The following is a 16,721-nucleotide window of genomic DNA, read 5'->3' on the forward strand; positions in this document are numbered from 1 at the left end:
CCTGGGCCTCCTCCATTGTCAGAGTGAGGCCCAGTGTAAATTGGAGGAACAGCACCTCATATTTCGCTTGGGTAGCCTACACCCCAGCGGTATGAACATTGACTTCTCTAACTTCAAATAACCGTTGCTTTCCCTCTCTCTCTGCCCCTCCCCCATCCCAGTTCTCCAACCATCCTCCTGATTAAAATATTACCGATTGTATGCCTCGTTGACACCTTCCCCTCAGCTGTCAACGAACCATTCTATATTTCCTTGATCATTGGCTGCTTTGATCGGTAAGAAGGAACCGCAGATGTTGGTTGAAATCGAAGATAGACACAAAGTGTTGGAGTAACTCAGTGGGACAGGCAGCATCTCAGGAGAGAAGGAATGGGTGACTTATCATCTGTTTCAGATCGAGAAACCTTCTTCAGACTGCTTTGATCTGTTGTTTTTACACCTTGCCCTTCCATATCTCTGAACTGCCTCAGCTTAAAGAAGGGTCTCGGCCTAAAACGTCATACTCCAAATATTCCAAAGACTCCAGAGATGCTGCCTGACCTGCTGAGTTACTCCAGCATTTGGTGCCTATCTTTGGTGTAAACCAGCATCTGCCGTTCCTTCCTACAGAGTTCCTTTCACTTCCTTGCCTTATCATCTGTTTATTCAAAGTGCTGAAAGGCGATGGTAGTTTCTCATTTGCGGCATGTGCACAATGGGGTCTTGTGTCGAAAAGACGATGAAATCCTGAGGCAGTTTTTTCGGGGAAGAAAAGGTGAAAATAAGCGCTAAGTGAGCGCTGCGTTAATAAGACACACCTGTCGAACAATCTGGCTTCAGCTTGCAACTTTGGAGCTAATTGATGATTACCCAGACTTGAACTAGCATGGATTTGTTGAAGCAAACATCTTCACATTCAGCACTCCCCTACTCTTTAGGTACCATATGTACAGAGTGTTGTACATATCCTCCATGCTGCCATTTCCAATGTGGGTGCAGAGTGCCCTTGTACATTCCAGAGGCCCGAGGGAGACGCAGCACAGATTCCAGAGGAGGAACTTAGCGAGGAGCTCCACAGAGTTACTTAGCCTGCTGCAGTTTAACAAGGCAGCATGGTGGCACAGCTGTAGAGTTGCTGCCTTACAGCCCCTGAGAACCAGGTTCGATCCTACCGGTGCAGTCTGTACGGAGTTTGCCTGTTCTCCCTGTGACCGTGTGGGTTTTCTCCGGGTCCTCTGGTTTCCTCCTCCATCTGAAGATGTACAGATTTTTTAAGCTAATAGGCTTGGTGAAATTGTAAAAGTCTCTAGTGTGTGTAGAATAGTGTTAGTGTGCGGGGATCACTGGTCGGCGTGGAGTCAGAAGGCCGAAGGGCCTGTTTCCGCGCTGTATCTCTAAACTAAACCTAAAGGGTTATCTGTAAAGGGCTCCACCCTTCCTGAGGTCATATGTTGCATGCCCTGATTTGTGCTGACCTGTTCTGGCCTCCAGATCCCCCTCCCTCCCCCCCTATATATTTCCGTCTGAAGAAAGGTTTCGACCCAAAGTGTCACCTACTTCTTTTCACCAGAGATGCTGCCTGACCCGCTGAGTTACTTCGGCATTTAGTGTCTATCTTTGGTATAAACCAGCAACTGCAGTTCCTCCCTACACAGTTGACCTTCTTTGCGTTATTACCCATTGCCTACACACTCAGCTGTTTCCCACCTCAATCACATTACTTCTCATTGTTTTCTTCGTTCTTTTTGGACACAGTGTGGAAACAAGCCCTTCAGTCCACCGAGTCCACGCTGACCATCGATCACCCGTTCACACTAGTTCAATGTTATTCCCATTTTCTCATCCACTCCCTTCACACTAGGGGCAATTTGCAGAGGGCCGATTAACCTGCAAACCATGTGGGAGGAAACCAGAGCACCCGGAGGAAACCAACGCAGTCACGGGGACATCGTGCAAACTGCACACACACACACACCGAGGTCGGGATCGAACCCGGGTCTCTGGCTGTATCCTCTGCACCTCTGTTCTGCCCAATTCCCTCTCGAATGCCACAATGTAATCTGCCTTAACCAAATGTTTCTAAGTTGGCTTCCTTGAGAAGCCCTGTTTGAATACAATGTATTGAGCTGCTGTATCATTGGGTTAGGGAAATGTCTGTGATGTATGGGGTTAATCGATATCTGTAGTTGGATTGTTCAGAGACCACCCCCATGTGGTTCGGCCCCGCGAGGTCCCTGGACATAAAAGTCCGCTACCACGAGGTCCAGCGTCGATCTTCTGGGAGAGCGCTTGGGACTGCGTGACCTTCTGGAGTGTCTCTGTTTGAGCGAGGCCTAGAGGGCTTGATCAGGCAGATACGAGGATCGAACCCGAGGTGGGATAGGTACAGTAGTGGGAACTGTAATTGTGTTTTGTCAAGATAAAGATTATTTGTTCAGATGCTTGATTCAGTGTTTTTGACTGAAACTAGACTGGGGGGAAGCTTAGAATGAGCAATTTACATTGGGGGCTCCTCCGGGATCTCAAAAGACCCCCAAACACAAGTTTGCAATCAAGGGAGTTGAGCTGTTTTGATCGCGAGTGCAGAAATCGGGCCCACGGTGCGGTTTTCGCATTGATTTTCGGCACTTCGTTAGTCTGAGCGGATCGATCATTCGCGGGCTTGGGAAAGGGTTTAATCGAGATCATTAGAACAGAGTCTAACAAACACTGGCTAGCACTCCTTTGGGATGGGTGCCCATAAAACTAGGGTGGGGTTAGAGGCCCTGCTGGGGTTGGGTTATAGACCCTTTCCTGGGTTCGAGGCCCACAACTTTGGTCGTAGTTGGCAGACTGCTTTAACGAGAGCCAAACGCACTTCATTGGGCGAGGGGTGGCCCAAGGTTAGATTTGGTATCGAATTGGTGGGGTATTGAAATACAGGTCTGACCTACGTATATCGATCGGATCTTTGCTGAGAGCGCGAATTGAAAAGGTGCGCTCTGAAAATCGGCATCGATAACTCACAGCGCGATGCGGCTAGGCGCTGAATCCTCGGTGCCCAGCAGAGAGGTGTGTCTGTGTGTAGATATCTGAGTCCTGTGCGACGGACGAGGAATCTCATGAAGGTACTGGGCTTGGGTGGACAGAGTATAGATTGTCCGGAATACTCCAGTCCATTCAAGAATTCAACTGGGCAATTTTAGTTTGATTTGAGTGCCCGCGTATGAGGGGAGATACGCACAAAAATTAGGAGTTCGAGACTATATTTGCAAAGCCAAATTTACAAATACTGAATTTCATATTGAAGCTCTGCCAGTAAGGTAGAATTCGAATTTCTGTATGCAAAAGTTGGTGCATCTCCAAAGGTTGGTGCATGTTGGTGCACTTCGAAGTTGGTGTATGTCCGTGATCGATTCCGAATAGCGGCTGATCAACAGTGAATAGTAACCCTCTGGTCGATTGTTGACTAGTACCTGATAGCGAAGAGCAACTAGAGACGGGAACCTGGTTACTTGCTGAAAAGTAATCCGAATAGTGAAGGGTACACCTAATTCTGTCGAACTTAGAGAGGAGGGATAGAGTCCCCCAATAGAAGTCCAGTCTTAGCAGAGGGATAGAAACATTCGGGAGGAAAAGTAGTCATTTAAGGAGCAGTACCCCTCAGCAAAGAGTAACCTAGGAAGGGGAAAATCTTCGGTATCAGAGGGAGAGATTCACTGAGTGATAACAGAGTGATGTGGTATCGAGATTGAGTGTTCGTGAACTGTGTGCTAGTGCTTTAAATCATTTTGTAAATTGTAAAAATCTAGCTTTTTGTATTATCATCGGATCTGGATCGTGTAAATATTCTGTGTACGTAAATAAACTTGGAGTGTATTAAGATTTAGAAAGTTAAGATTTAGATTTTGTTAAGTCCGTGGACCGTCATTGGTTTTGCTGCTTGTGTGAGTGCTTACGGATTTAGTTACTTGAAGTAAGAGTGTGTTTGAGTTAAATATTTGTATGTGTTTAGATCGTATTGTAAGAATCTATATCGGGGTGGTTCAATCGCTCCTTCAGTCGCTGCGCCGGGGAGGAGTCATCCCGTTGATCAATTGCGCCACGAGGAAGATTCATTAGGGTGAGGTTTATTGGATGCTTATAGTTTAGATTGGGCTGTGTCTTGGGTTATTGGTAATCGGGGGAATATTTTTGTTCTTAATTATAGTTTTGTTAGCGTGGTTCGGATTTGTCTGTCTGTGTCAACTTAAAGTGGATTGAGTGAGAGAGAGATTGCTGCTTGAGAGACAGCGATTGACAGCGATCCTCCATCAGTCTGAAGAAGGGTTTCAGCTTGAAACGTTGCCTATTTCCTTCGCTCCATAGATGCTGCTGCACCCGCTGAGTTCTCCAGCACCTTTCTCTACCAGCGATTGAGAGTTAGACTTGGATTGAGACACCGGAGATCCTTTGTTTGAAAGTTTGGAATTGAATGGAGTGAATGTGATTTAACTGATAAGAGAGTTGAGAGAGACTGAATACGAGCCAGTGGTTTGAATAATTGAATAGGAGTGATTGAAGGAGTGACTGGGTAACTGTTGAAAGGGAGCGATTGGGAGAGTAGGTGTGAATTGGAGAGAACGTTGACCATTGTGTGGGAGAGATTCCATTGGCCTTGGAGTCTGAGAGCAAGGAGTGATTGGAAGAGGTGTTTGTGTCTGGAACTTTTATTTTGCAATTTGTATTGTGACCATTGTTCCGAGAATGGCGAATGTCTGAGAGAAGGACCGATCAAACAAATTAGGAAGCCCGATAAGAATAATTTGGGAGAAGCTTCCACAGGAAGGTGACAGCCTGAGAGGATTATCGGGGGAATTAATTGCAGTCTTAAGAAAATAACTTTGGCCATTGGGTGGACTAAAATCTGTAATAGAAATAAACTATATAGAAATGATCGTCAAAAATTCAAATCTGAAGTAGAGAAATCGGGGAGAGATCTTCTAGCTCCTATGATTGCCCCACAAGTGGAGGACAGTAGGGGAGATCAAGGAGCTAGAAGGAAGTCCGTTGACATGGGTGCCGGAATTAATTAAGAACTCCAGTAGCGGAGGGTGAAGGAATCCTTCTTGAATTACTGAGATAGAACGAATAGCTTTGCAGAGAGTGAGATAGGAGGAGAATATGGATGGATTGATCCGGACATGGATAATACCATTATGTTGGAGCAATTCACCGATGAAGGGAATTTGAAATGGACTTCCCATAGACAGTGTGTTTGTAGGAAGATGCCAGCATTAGGTATAAATGTCCCCCAGACCACAGACGTTCAGACTTTAAGGCAGCAAGGTTCAACGGCAGCCCAGAGATAAAAGGTTCAAGTAAAATAAATAAGGACAGAAGAGGATAAGGTGGAAGAAGACGTCAAGGCCTGGATTCCCTTCCATTCAGGGAACTGACCTTTCCTCGGTTTGGCTGGAGAGGTTATAGAGTGATCCGGCCTGATCTGTGTTACAGCTGTGGAGGACTAGGACATTGGAGTCGGTCATGTCCTGTGATGGAGTACTATCGAGAAGGAAGGGGGCGGAGAAGGCCACGGGGTTACAGAAACCAGTGGATTCCGAGAGGTACCCTTGGGACCCCGAAGGTAGAGGACTAGGACACTGGCAGGGAGATCAGGGGGCAGGGACATTTTGGCAATCCAACCTATTTTGTTCGCCCTAACCTGCCAGTTAACCGCAATACCATCTATTATAATTAAAGGCGTCATCACATGACCCGAGAAACAGCACTATAAATCAGAAAGAACACTACCCCTTCCAAGTAGGAGATAAATAGAGTCCAATTCTCAAGAAACCCTCACTGAAAGGAAGAAGCAAGACAGGGAAACATAGTAGCTGGCATGATAAGGGATGGCAACTAAGGAATGGAACTGGCACTAGGGAGAGAAGAAACACTTACTGTGCAGGAGGTACGGGAGTGGGGGAAGAAGATATTATATTAATGTGTTACTGAGTTTGTGCCTGCGGGACAGTATGTCGACAACATATTTTTGGGGAGTGAGATAAAAGAATGCACAGACCCCGTAAGAACGGGCAGAAGTCAGCAAAACTGATACTGTCCTGCCCCTTTAAGACATATCTTGGAAGGCCAGCAGACAGAGCAAGCTGCTCCTCAGTATCCCTACTCCCTGGTAATTGAAACTAACATCAGAAAAGAAGAAGAAGAAGACTACCCTAGTGCCCAACTTTAATATCAGCTAACTATTGGAGAAGGAAAAGGAAGGAGAGTAAAGAACCCTAATCATCTTTGAAAGAAACGACACCGACGACATAACGACTTCTGGGACAAATCCCACTTTAAAGGACTAACCGAATAAAAAATATTCCTCTGTGGTTTGGAGTAAAATACCTAATTTGCATCCAAATTATGGTTATTAGAAATAAATGTATACATTTTGGATTCGGTCTCAAAATTGTATGGTAATGAATTGGAGGGACTTTAAATTTTGAGATTTGGAATAGACTTGTGGAATCTGGCTTAGGAATAATTGGAGTTTTATTATTAATTGATATTGTTATTATCTCACCCCCAGAAAGGCAGACAAAGATGGGAAGGATTGTTCAAAGGACATCAAGAAGGATGGAAATTGGGAAGATCTGGTAACATGGCATTACTTAGGGAATTTGAGAGTTGAAATTAAAATCGGAATTAAAATTGGACTTAAAATTGAAAATTAAAATGAGAATTGAAATTGAAATTGGGGTTGGAATTGGAAATGGTCAAAAGAGGAACTGTGAGCAGCAGGACTTTCCTTTAAGTTATTCAGTAGTTACGAACTAGTACAAGCAAGAACCCCTAAACAGAGAACAAAGCCAATAGAGTAAAGAGTCAACATAGTAGAGAATCAACACAGTAACGAGTTACCATAGTGAGGAGATATACATAACTAAGAAGAGGTACTGTAGGAAGACTTAGTAACTTGAACAATAGGTATTGAGAATATTTGACCGATGGATTTGAATTGTTTGACCCTTGATGATAAAGCGGCTTCTATTATCAAGGTGGCAAGAAATTGTCCCTGGATTTGGCAGTCTTGATTGGATTTTTGATAAAATTGACAGCATATGGAAATTGATTGTTTAAATTTGAACAGCTGGGAACTCCACAGGAATTGGAATGGAATTGTATTATCGGCTACAATGCTGTGGAATGAGAAGGATGAGATGGACACTGAAATTTGAAATAGTAAATTGAAGGCTGAGACTGAATTTGATTAAATTGAAATATTTATCATGGTTTGCTTTAAATTAGAGTCATGCCTGTAGGGAAATCTGGACTGAAACCAGGTGAAATTTATATGAGGACCCATCATCAGATATACATATTATAACATTGTGTGAGTATGAAGAAGGCTGATAAGGGTTGATCCTAGGATATTAGAGAGTATATTAGGGAACAGAATATGAATAGGGATACAGTAATATAATAGGCTCGAAAAGTATTGCAGAACTATAGTGAATGTATGGGAGAGCATGGGTGCATGATGGTAACTTGCTTTGTCCCAGGTTTTTCAGGAATTTTAGGTTTTAGGTTTGACTATGGAAAGGGATGGAAGAATGGGCAGCAACACGGATGGAGTGAATTCGCGCTCACAAAAACTCGGGAGGTGAAGACTCATCGGATGGAAATTGTTATGCCCATGAAAACTCGGGACGCTTGGCAAGATTCTGGGAAGAAACATCATCATCTTGTGTTGCTGATAGATGGGAAATGTAATATACACACATATGTATATCTGGTTAGATGATTATTGAACTATTTGGTTATCATAAATGGTGGGTTATCATATATGATAAAAAGGAAGGAGTGTTAATCCTGGCCAAATTGGAGAGGCCAGGACTTTAAAATTGTGTAAAAGCTTCAGGGCTGCTGGGGGATTTGGCCAATTTGGAATTGCTCTCTGCAGAACTGGGGCAAACTGCGGAGAGGTGCCAGTGTGTCTAGAGCCTAGATACAAGTTCCAAGAAAAGAATAAGAACATCTGCAGACCCTGTCAATTAGGTGCAAAATGCATAGAATGGATTGGATGGCTACAAACCAGACATACACCTTGTAAATAATTGTAAATAATGTTGCAGAGATCTACTTTGCCGAGTGTTGATTGGGTGAGGTATTGAGCCTTGTCTGGATTTCTTGCAGATCAGGGTAAATGTTTCTAAGTTGGCTTCCTTGAGAAGTCCTGTTTGAATACAATGTATTGAGCTGCTGTATTATTGGGTTAGGGAAATGTCTGTTATGTACGGGGTTAATCGATATCGGTAATTGGATTATTCAGAGACCACCCCCATGTGGTTCCGCCTCTCAAGGTCCCGGAACCCATAAAAGTCCGCTACCACGAGGTCCAGCGTCGATCTTCTGGGAGAGCGCTTGGGACTGCGTGAACTTCTGGAGTGTCTCTGTTTGAGCGAGGCCTAGAGGGCTTGATCAGGCAGATACGAGGATCGAACCCGCTGTGGTTAGGTACAGTAGTTGAACTGTAATTGTGTTTTGTCAAAATAAAGATTAGTTGTTCAAGTGCTTGATTCAGCGTTTATGACTGAAACTAGACTGGGGGAAGCTTAGAACGAGCAATTTACAGAATGAGTTGCTGGAGGAGGTAGTTGCAGGGACTATAGCTACGTTTAAGAAATAAAGGTAGATGGATAGGACATGTTTGGAGGGATATGGGTCAAACGCAGCCAGGTGCGACTAGCGTAGGTGGGACATCTTGGTCGCAGTGGGCAAGTTTCCACTGTATAACTTTCCACTCTACATGACTCTATGTTTTCCAGAGATGCTGCCTGGCCCGCTGAGTTACTCCAGCACTTTATGTCCTTTTGTATAAACCAGCATCTGCAGTTCCTTGTTCCCAGAGTCATTGAGAAATGAACGATTTGCAAATGTGCGTGGATTTGTGTAACATGACTCTGTGATTCAGGAAGTGATTTGAACCTGATGATCTGTTGTGAACTGACCTTCAGTTTATTTATATCGGGCTGTTTCCAGGCAGCAGTCTGAGCAGATCTTTAGTTATCTGATTGTTCTGTTGATAAAGTGTACTTTCCAGTGTGGAACTCAGCTGTACAGACCAGAGCGGTACCACATTGTATCTGAATGGCCCCAATTGTGAAGATGCACCATGTACAATTGATGTCAGGCAGCAGAGTTAATGAGGTTGGATGGGAATGAGAGGAAATAGGGGGAGCCAGGAATGGGAAGTGATTTAGGGGAATAAAGTCAACAAGAATCTGTCAGGTACACAGTTCCCTGAAATTGGTGTCATAGGTAGATAGGGTGGTCTCAAGAGGGTTTTTGACACATTGACTTCAATCAGTCAGGGTATTGAGTATGGAAGTTGGGACATTATGTTACAGTTGTACAATAGGTTGATGAGGCATCATTTGGAGTATTGTGTTCAGTTTTTAGTTTAGTTTAGTTTAGTTTAGACATACAGCACGGGAACAGGCCCTTCGGCCTATCTAATCCACACAGACCAGCGATCCCCGCACACTAACACTGCCCTACACACACTGGGGACAATTTACATTTTTACCAAGCCAATTAACCTACAAACCTGTACGTATTTGGAGTGTGGGAGGAAAACGAAGATCTCGGAGAAAACCCTCGCAGGTCACAGAGAGAACGTACAAACTCCGTACAGACAGGCACCCGAAGTTAGGATTGAACCTGGGTCTCTGGTGCTGTAAGGCAGCAACTCTACTGCTGCGCCACCGTGCCACCCTGCTATAGGAAGGATGTCATTAATCTGGAAAGTGTGCAGAGAAGATTTACAAGGAACTGCAGATGCTGGAAAATCGAAGGTAGACAAAAATGCTGGAGAAACTCAGCGGGTGAGGCAGCATCTATGGAGCGAAGGAAAAAGGCAACGTTTCGGGTCTGAAGAAGGGTTTCAAGCCAAAACATTGTCTATTCCCTTCGCTCCATAGATACTGCCTCACTCGCTGAGATTTACAAGGATGTTGCCAGGACTCAAGGGGCCTGAGTTATAGGGAGAGGTTGGGCAGGATAAGACTGGGAGTGCAATAGGCAGAAGGATGATCTTGTGTATAAAATCATGAGGTGAATAGATAGGGTGATTGTAGAAAGTCTGTCACTCAGGGTAGGAGAATCAAAGATGAGAGGACATAGATGTAAGATGAGAGGGGAAAGATTTAATAGGAACCCAAGGGGCAACATTTCACTCAGGTGGGTATATGGAACAAATTGCCAGAGGAGGTGGTTGAGGCAGTTACTATAACAGCATGTAAAATACATTTGTACAGGTACATTAATTGGAAATGTTAGAGGATTGGGGGCCAAACATGGACTAAATGGGATTTGCTTAGATGGGGCATCTTGGTCGGCATGGAAGAGTTGGGCCGAAGGGCCTGTTTCCGCGCTGTCTGAAGCGATGACTCTTAACTCTCCTGATTGAAAATCACTATGGATAGAGTTGGGATTACGTTGGATTCTCCCAAATGATTAAAGTTCCTGTTGAGTCTCCCAATTGATAGTCATAATGGAAAATGGGATGAAATATCAGTTGTGGCAACACTTGTGCATTCACACCCCAGTGTAAGTCATGAGAAAAGGGCTAATGGAACTACCTTGCTATCTAGATTGTTGCAATAAAGTTCCAAACTCCAACATTGAGAGTCATAGTCATAGTCATTCAGCGTGGAAAATGGCCCAACATGCCCCATCTACACTAGTCCCACTTGCCCACGTTAAGCCCATATCCCTCTGAACCTTTTCTATCCATGGCAGTATAACAACATTTTAAACATTTTATATTAATATTTAAATGTTGTTATAGTGCCTGTCTCAACTACCTCCTCCGGCAGCTCATGGTAGATGGTCAAGTGGCATACAGCACAGAAAAAGGCCTTTCAGCCCAACTTGTCCATGCCGACCAACATACCCCATCGGCACTAGTCCCATTTTCCTGCCTTTAGCCCACATCCACGTTTCCATGTACCTGTCCAAGCGTCTTTTAAACGTTGTTATAGTACCTGCCTCAACCACGTCCTTTGGCAGCTCGTTCCACATACCCACCACCCTTTAAATTCCCTCATATAAATAAATTAGTTAACACTGTAACGAAACATAAGGAGACAAGAAATCAGTGGCAACTTCACTAAAGTTTGAGAGATATTTGTTCCATTTAAAGTTGGTAACAGCATAAATTTGAAGATTGAGGTGGAATTACACAAGACTCTGGTGATGAAAGAAAAAAATGTAACTGAAACAGAAGCCAAAACAACAATGAAAATACATCAAGTCTGGGAACACACCCAAACTGCTGTTTGAATTTTCTTTCTACCACAATGATTACCGTTAAAGTAATGTGGAATAGGATACTTCTTAACAGGGAGAGTAATTGGCATAAAACAATTCAGTTGCTTGGTTTGCTAAACAGACCAGATCAAGTTGCACGTCTGTGCTGAATTAGCTGCTTCCAGTCCTACAACAATTGGCAAGGAGTACAATTAGTCAGGGTTTCCCATTGCTGATTTCAACTGCCCGGACTGGTCGACAGCAGAATCAGGTTCCGTTCAATGCTGTTCAATATTCTGCCGAACTGCAGCTGCAGATGTTCAACTTGCAACTGCAGATGTTGGAAGCTTGAACAAAACACAAAGTGCTGGAGGAACTCAGCGGGCAGGCAGCATCTATGGAAGGAATGGACAGGCAATGTTTTGGGTTGGGATCCTTCTTCAGACTGATGCCGGTGGGGGGGGCGATGAAAGCTGGAAAAGAGAGGGTGACGGTGGGACAAAGCCTGGCAAATGGTAGCTAATTTACTCCACCCATCTGTCAATGAAACCTCAACCCCCTCACCTGTATCCACCTATCACTTGCCGGGCTTTGTCCCCTCCCCCCATTCCTTCCCAGCTTTCTCCCCCCTGCTGCCACCAGTCTGATTGTATCTGCTTCAACTACCTCCTCTGGCAGCTCCTTCCATATACCACCACCTTCTGTGTGAAGAAGTTGCCCTTCAGGTTCCTATTAAATCTTTCCCTTCTCACCTTTAACCCATGTTCTCTGTTCTTGATTCCACTACACAGAGTAAATGACTCCGTGCATTCACCTTGTCTATTTCCCTCATGATTTAATCCATCTCGACAAGATCACCCTTCATCCTCCTGCGCTGCAAGGAATAAAGTCCTAGCCTGCTCAACTTCTCCCGATAGCTCAGGCTCTCGAGTCCTGGCAAACTCCTCATCAAACTCTCTGCACCCTTTCCTATAACACGGTGCCCAGAACTGAACACAATACTTCACCAGACTCTTTGTATTATCTAAAGATAGGCACAAAGTGTTGGCGTAACTCAGCAAGTCTGGGAGCATCTCTGGAGAAAAAGGATGGGTGACGTTTTGGATCGGGACCCTTCTTCAGACTGAAAGTAGAGGGGTGGCAACTGGGGGTAAGAAAAGGACAGAACAAGATGCCTGACCTGCTGAGATACTCCAGCACTTTGTGTCTATCTTCTGTGTAAATCAGCATCTGCAGCTCCCATCTGCACGTGTAAGAAAGAACTGCAGATGCTGGTTTAAATCGAAATGCTGGAGTAACTCAGCGGGTGAGGTCAGTCTGAAGAAGGGTCTCGACCCGAAACGTCGCCCATTCCTTTTTTGCAGAGATGCTGTCTCACCAACTGAGTTACTCCAGCATTTTGTGTGTTCCTATCTGCACACTCTTCATATTTGCCATCACATATGCAGAAGAAAGAAAGAGAAAGGATAAGAATGATCACTTAGCTTGTGTTGTCTTTCCGCTAACTAGAGAGTATGCAACAAAAGCTTTTCGCTGTACCTCGGTACATGTGACAATAAACTAAACTGAACTAAACTCCACTTAAAGATGTGGTCATGGTCAGTTTATGGTTAATTGGTGCATGCCTGGAGTAAGTTGTAGGAGTTGCCGTTCCAATGCAGTTGATGAGCGTCTAATATCCCACTCGAGGATGAATGGGAGCCGACAACAGAGCTGGTGTTTTATTCCCCAGCAGTGTGAAGTGTGAAAATCAGAAAGCAATGACTGTGCTGCCCAGGCGAAACATAACTAAACCAAAACTCTCAAATCCCCATTTCAAAGGGGATGACAAAACACGTGAGACTGCCCTCCAAGACCAGTTGCCATCTGATGGCAGCTTTCTGCTTCTTATCATATGAAGCGCATTGAATATTGAATAATTCATGTTCATATCAATAATCATGTTCAAAGTTTAAGAAACATTTAGACAGGTACAAGTATAGGACAGGTTTATACGCATATGGGTCAAACGCAGGCAGGTGGGACTAGTGTAGATGGGACGTTGGTCAGTGTGCGAAAGTTGGTCACTCTCCCTTCTACCATGCTGTATGACTATGACCCTATGACTCTATAAGACATAGGGGCAGAATTAGGCCATTCGGCCCATTTGATCATGGCTGATCTATCTTTCCTTCTCAACCTACCTTCTCCCCGTAACCTATGACATTCATTCATCATCGTTGAAAACATTAGCGAAGCAGTGGTGCTGGTTTCTGACGGGCAAGGTGACGGACGCACCACACATCTCTGTCCTCCATGCAGCTGGCAAGCTCCTCTTTTGTCTCTACACATGTGTCTTCCATCAACGTCTTCAGCATTGGCTTGATCGGCCGTCCCGGGTCACGTCTTCCATGGTGGGTTCCCACAACACAACCTGTTGGCATTTCTGGGGGCGGTGGCAGTGACCAGCGAGCCTCATCCTTCTCCACCTGATCTTCCATGACACCCGTACTAATCAAGGGCATATCAATCTCTGCTATAAAGTACCCTATGACTTGGCTCCCACTGCCCTGTGTACCAATAAATTCCAAAGATTCACCACCCTCTGGCTAAAGAAATTCCTCCTCGTCTCCATTCTAAAGGTACATGCTTTTATTCTGATGCCACACTCTCCCTTCAGTCACCAGAAGGCACAGTCAAAAGAATCTAGTATAGATCGACAAAGTGCTGGAGTAATTCTGTCCGTCAGGCTGCATCTCTGGAGAAAAAAGATTGGTGATGTTTTGGGTTGAGGCCCTTCTTCAGACTGACAGCAAGGGATTGGGGGGGAGGTGACGAGGTGGAGACGAGAAAAGACCAGGACTAATCAGGGCCAGAGAATCCTAGATTGTCCTAGGCAGGTAGAAAACCAAAGTTCATTATATTGGTTAAAAAAAGACACAAAGTGCTGGAGTAACAGGTTAGACGGCTTCTCTGGAGCCTATCCACGTTCTCCAGAGATGCTGCCTGACCCACTGAGTTACTCCAGCATCTTGTGTCTTTTTTTGTATGAACCAGCGTCTGCAGATTCTTGTATCTCATTGAAGATATTGGTGAAGATAAGTAAAGAAAATGTTATTGACTATTCACAGTCGTGCATTAAAATTGCCGTGTGTGTTGTAACATTATATTACACAACACTCTTGGAAATTCCAGCATCATTCTATTGCAGTGGGAGCATGTATTATTAAAATATTCGGTATGTCCGAGAGGATTCTCTTGAACATCTACAGGTGTACAGTGGAGAACATACTGACTGGTTGGATCATGGCCTGGTTCGGCAACTTGAATGCCTAGTAAGTAAGTAAGTAAACTTTATTTATATAGCACATTTTTAGTCAACTTGCATTGACCCCAAAGTGCTTCACATAATTTAAATAATAAGTTCCATTGCAGACCATAGAAAAAGGTTTAAAAAAAAGAGAATAAAAATGGACACAACGTATTATAGAGTTCAACACAAACGTCCCCCCACAGCAGAATCAAAACATTTCCACTATGGGGGAAAGGCACCAGAAAGTTAAGTCCTCTTCCTCTGTGAAACACCCGAGGTCGGGGCCCATCTGTGGCCGTGCAGCCAGTCCATTGATTTTCAGGGCCCTCTTGCCGTAAGGATGGAACATCGGCGTCGGGTGGAACATTCCTCAGCGGCTTGGAAAAAGTCTGGAGCGGCCGTCCCCTCCCCGGAGACCGCGGCACACGTAGTCCTCGGGCCGCGCCGGCAGGAGCTCTGACCCCGGCGAACTCGATCCCTGGCTCTGCGGCGCTCCAAATCCAGCGCCGCCCGCGGCCGGACGCCCGCAGCCACAGCTCCGCGATGTTGGAAGTCGGCGGCCAAAGCGCTCCGGAGCTTACCGCACGGCGACCCGGTAGGCATCGCCCGCTCCTTGTTGGTATCCCAGCGCTGCGCCACCGCCGCCGAAGCTGTAGTCCCAGCCGGTCCCGACAGGAAAACACCGCTCCATTTTCGGTGGTAGGCCGCGAGGACGGAGCGAAGAAACAGCACGGAGGGATGCTGCCTCTCCGACCAGGTAGGGGACTAAGAATAAAGTTTCCCCCTTCCCCACCCCCCCCACCCCCACATAGAAGACCTCTACTAACATTTTTTAACATGACTTAAAATAAAATAAAATAAAGAAAGGTGTAGAGACGGACTGCGGGCAGGCTGCCATACACAGACGGCGCCCACTCCCGCACATCCGCCATCTTGGAATGGGGAGGGGAGGGAAAGAGCCTAGGAGCAAAGAAGACTGCAAAACTGACCTCCCCACCATCGAAGGGATTTACCGGAGTCGCTGCCTCATAAAGGCAGCCAGCATCATCAGAGACCCACACCATCCTGGCCACACACTCAATTCACCCCTGCCATCAGGAAGAAGGCACAGGAGCCCGAAAACTGTAACATCCAAGTTCAGGAACAGCTTCTTCCCGACAGCCATCAGGCTATTAAACACGACAAATAAACTCTGAACTACTTTGTCTTCAGGGCATTGGTTTTGTATTTTTGCACTACTATTGTTTGTTTGTATTTTATGTGTACGTATGTGCGTGTGTGTATATAAATATATTACCTTCCACTACCTGCAACCTCCGGCAACCACCTGCAACCACCGGCAACCACCTGCAACCTCCGGCAACCACCTTCAACTAGCATCGCAACCGGCTTCGACTAAAAAATTACCGATTTTTAAAACGGCAACCTATTTTTAGTATTGAATTTTTTGAAATATTCGCTGGAAAATAGAAGAAGCGGAAACCACTTTCGACCATTAGGGAGACTGACAAAAACCTCCGAGAACCGCACGGAAACCTTGGGTGGGGCGCAAAGTCTCCAGAGGTTTCCGTTCAGGTTTCCTAAGCATATGAATCTAACAGCATGTAAGAGACAATTGGTCAGGTTTAGTGCGATTTTGGCCAAAAGCGGGCACATAGAACTAGTGTAGATGGGGTATGAAGGTCGGTTTGGGCGTGTTGGGCCGAAGGGCCTTTTTCTGTGCTGTATGATGCGATGACAACTATGGCCCTGCTTCAATGTTCTTTGGAGACTGTGCAGGTTTGCATCCTGTTACAATTCAATCGCGTGTCGTTCCACAAAATTATGATGAGCAATGAAGGTTTCTTTATTGGTTTTAACAATCTAGCTTCACTATTAGAACTGCATCCCATCCATCAATGATCAGTGAAGTGTCAGCATGCCACCTTCCCTCTGCATGTACCATGGACCTGACTATCATTGGGTGACAGCTGAAGATACCTGGCACCTCAGCAGTTGCTACACCACAGTCCTTCTATCATTTGACCAATTGATTGAAAGATACCGCTGGGAACAGACCCTTCAGCCCACCAGAGTCCATGCCAACCATCAATCCCCGTTCACACTAGTTGTATGTTACCCCATTTTCTCATCCACTCCCTACACACAAAGAGGAAATTATAGAGGGTCAATT

At 45.2% G+C, this 16,721-nt stretch overlaps 1 protein-coding gene across 1 annotated transcript in view; it reads right to left on the reverse strand.

Moving 5' to 3' along the window:
* Positions 1–16,721, reverse strand: part of LOC116984349 (ethanolamine kinase 1-like) — a 331,741-nt gene that overhangs the window by 545 nt on the left and 314,475 nt on the right. The window lies entirely within an intron of this gene.

The sequence above is a fragment of the Amblyraja radiata genome, chromosome 20, assembly GCF_010909765.2.
Source record: "Amblyraja radiata isolate CabotCenter1 chromosome 20, sAmbRad1.1.pri, whole genome shotgun sequence".
Lineage (NCBI taxonomy): Eukaryota > Metazoa > Chordata > Chondrichthyes > Rajiformes > Rajidae > Amblyraja > Amblyraja radiata.